This window comes from Pan troglodytes, chromosome 3, assembly GCF_028858775.2.
Source record: "Pan troglodytes isolate AG18354 chromosome 3, NHGRI_mPanTro3-v2.0_pri, whole genome shotgun sequence".
Classification (NCBI taxonomy): domain Eukaryota; kingdom Metazoa; phylum Chordata; class Mammalia; order Primates; family Hominidae; genus Pan; species Pan troglodytes.
The window spans coordinates 63849601-63852784 of record NC_072401.2 but is presented as its reverse complement, the minus strand read 5'-3'; the positions used below and the strand labels follow the sequence as shown (position 1 = coordinate 63852784).

The 3184-nt window shown below is 34.8% G+C and overlaps 1 pseudogene; it reads left to right on the top strand.

The window, feature by feature from the left end:
* Positions 1-308: 308 nt before the first annotated feature.
* LOC101057405 (interferon-induced transmembrane protein 3-like) lies at positions 309-763 on the top strand (annotated as a pseudogene).
* The last annotated feature ends 2421 nt before the right edge of the window (positions 764-3184 follow it).

Below are 3184 nucleotides of genomic sequence, written 5' to 3'. Positions count from 1 at the left end.
AAATACAAATCTGGTGTTACTCTCCTGCTGGAGGCACAAACTATTTCTTTATCCTAGAAAAGGTACCTGTTCCCATGAAAATTAATATGATTAGCCTGAAGACATAGTGAAAAATGACAACCACTTTCTTATGTTACTAAGATCATCTTTTTCTGTCTATTCAGAAAAACAAAGGTTTCAATAATTCAGAATTATAATCCACTAGTGATAAAAACAAATTAATCACTATTATGGTTAAATATACAATATTAGGGCCCACTGAGAGCCATCCCAGTAACCCGACCACCGCTGGTCTTCACTGGACCGCCATGAACCACACTGTCCAACCTTCTTCTCTCCTATCAACAGCGGCCAGCCCCCCAACTATGAGATGCTCAAGGACGAGCACAAGGTGGCTGTGCTGGGGGCGGCCTACAACCCTGCTCCTCCGACGTCCACCGTGATCCACATCCGCAAAGAGACCTCTGTGCCCGACCATGTTGTCTGGTCCCTGTTCAACACTCTCTTCATGAACCCCTGCTGCCTGGGCTTCATAGCATTCGCTTACTCCGTGAAGTCTAGGCACAGGAAGATGGTTGGCGACCTGACTGGCGCCCAGGCCTATGCCTCCACCGCCAAGTGCCTGAACATCTGGGCCCTGATTTTGGGCATCCTCATGACCATTCTGCTCATCATCATCCCAGTGTTGATCTTCCAAGTCTATCAATAGATCAGGAGGCATCATTGAGGCCAGGAGCTCTGCCCATGACCTGTATCCCATGTACTCCACCTTCCATTCCTCGCCCTGCCCCAGAGCCGAGTCCTGTGTCAGCCCTTTATCCTCACACACTTTTCTACAACGGCATTCAATAAAGTGCACGTGTTTCTGGTAATAAATAAATAAATAAATAAAAATATACAGTATTACACACTTACCCTTATATGATGTCCACATTTCCAAAAATATTCAGTTGCATCCTCCTCTTTGCTCACTCGTGTTTAAGTTTTTCATATAGCAAATTAAAAGGGAAAGATACAGGAAAAGAGAGAAAGAGGGAGTGCGAGCAAGTGAGCTAATCAAATGAAAAACTGTTGGATAAGTTTCTGCTATCCTAGATGATGTAATAAAACCTGGAGATGAGTCACAGGGCTTAGGTTTAACCTATTTCCTTCATACGTGATATAATTGTTGGTGTTTTTTTTTTTTTTTTTTTTTTTTTTTACCAATTTTTGCCCAGTAGCATAGACGAAAAGAGTAAAGAAAGTGGTGACTCCTGAATCTCAGTAGAGTACTGGCACCACTTCCCTATGAATTACTAAAAAAGAATGAGAAGAGAATCAGAGAGAAGGTATAAATTTGAAATTTTGCCCTTTATGTCATGGTGATGTGACAACTAATATCTCTGCACAAATCAGCATCTGAGACTTTAAGTAAACAGACCAATATCTTTATGGGAAGGAGAGGAAAAACATTTTTCCTGCTTAGTCAAATGACAAATAAATGTAGCTAATTTATAATTCATCCATGATACAAATTTACAGACCTTTGGCTCTGAAAAAATGTGCTTTTTACATTTCCATAGTGATAGTTAACCTCAGAACACTCTATGATGGTAATGTGATATTTTTTGAGAAATGTAACATGAAAAATACATTTTTTTGGTCAATAGTCTTCAAAGATAGTATTCTTTACCTAATAGTACTGCTTCTTTTTGCTTGTATCTTGGCCTTGGAGCATCAGAATTTATGTAAAATTGTCACGTTTCACCATTACCTTCATTTGTGCTTAAGTGCACACACACACACACATTCACGAAAGATTGTGTTAATTTTCTTGCCAAAGTAAGAATGACATCTTTGTTGAATTTTTCTTTATAAAGTTAAAATTGCATTGCAATAGATACTGTTCCTAAATATGGCTTGCATTTTTCCAAGGGTCTTTTCTTTCAATTAAGGAAACATTGCTATAAGATGAAAATATAAGACGCCCAGCCTAAAATCATGTATTTACATTATATATGCTTTATGTATCTCCAAACTTTTTAGTTATTAAAAAATTAATGTTCTTTTACATAGCAAATGAACACCGAGATATTCATAGGAACATTATTTAGATTAGCTAAGCAAACTTCTGAAAGAAAATTGAAAACCATGTTAATGTATAATCATGGAAAATTGATTAAATGATGCAATTTGTGGCTTATTCATAAACAGGCTCATAAAGTCATTTTAAAATATATTTAAAATGTTATTATTAGAACTGTTTACACTTTATATTAAGTTAAAAATTAGGATACCAAATTATATGTGCAAAATACTCTCGGTCATGTAAAATATTGTGCATATAGACAGAAATTTGCCAAAAGTCATTTAGTTGAGGTCACTGAGTGTGGTTGTTTAGATGGATTTAATTTTTAAAATACATTTTTTCAGCATTTTGTAATGTGCATATTTTGTTCTCATAATCAACTCTTTCTAAACTGCATCTTTTAAGCATATTTTAAAAAGCAATTTAACTGTACAGTTTTTACAAAATGTTACAAGTTAAATGATTAAGCACTTATAATTTTGAGAAGTTTGTACTGTAGAACCCTCTGATAATTTTGTCAAATTCAGCTCTGTATTAGCAGAAAAGGGTGAAAGTGCAAAAACTTTCATAAGGATGATTTTAATTTCTACGACATTTTATGCTATGTTCTGACATGTTGTATTTCAGTCTTACATTTTGATGAAACACCCTGTTGTTCTTTGCTTTTTCATCTAATCTCACCAGAAAAATAAAAAATAGTATAGCCTCTTTTTTTTAAATCACACTTGATGTATATATTTGTCAGATGTAGAATTGTAAGTGCTTTAATTCTCTCCTATTAACCACTCTGAAATCCACTGCATCCAGGAATTAGGTTCAGTTAATAGCCTGCTGACACCTAAGGTAAAATTCAGTCATTGTGTATGCACGTCAAAATCTATTAAAGCAATTGAATGAAGAGCTTACACTACAAAGCTTAATTAAACACATAGATTTTCACCTAGCTTATTTTAAAAGTATGACTTTATCTAAATGATGGAAAAAGAGTTTCCATTGAAATTATCTTTTACATTATCTCCAATACATATTAGAGAATTTTCCTGTGGTCTGCAGCTATACCATTTATTATATTGATGCTTATGAAAATATTCTTTTTTTAACTATATTTACCTTACA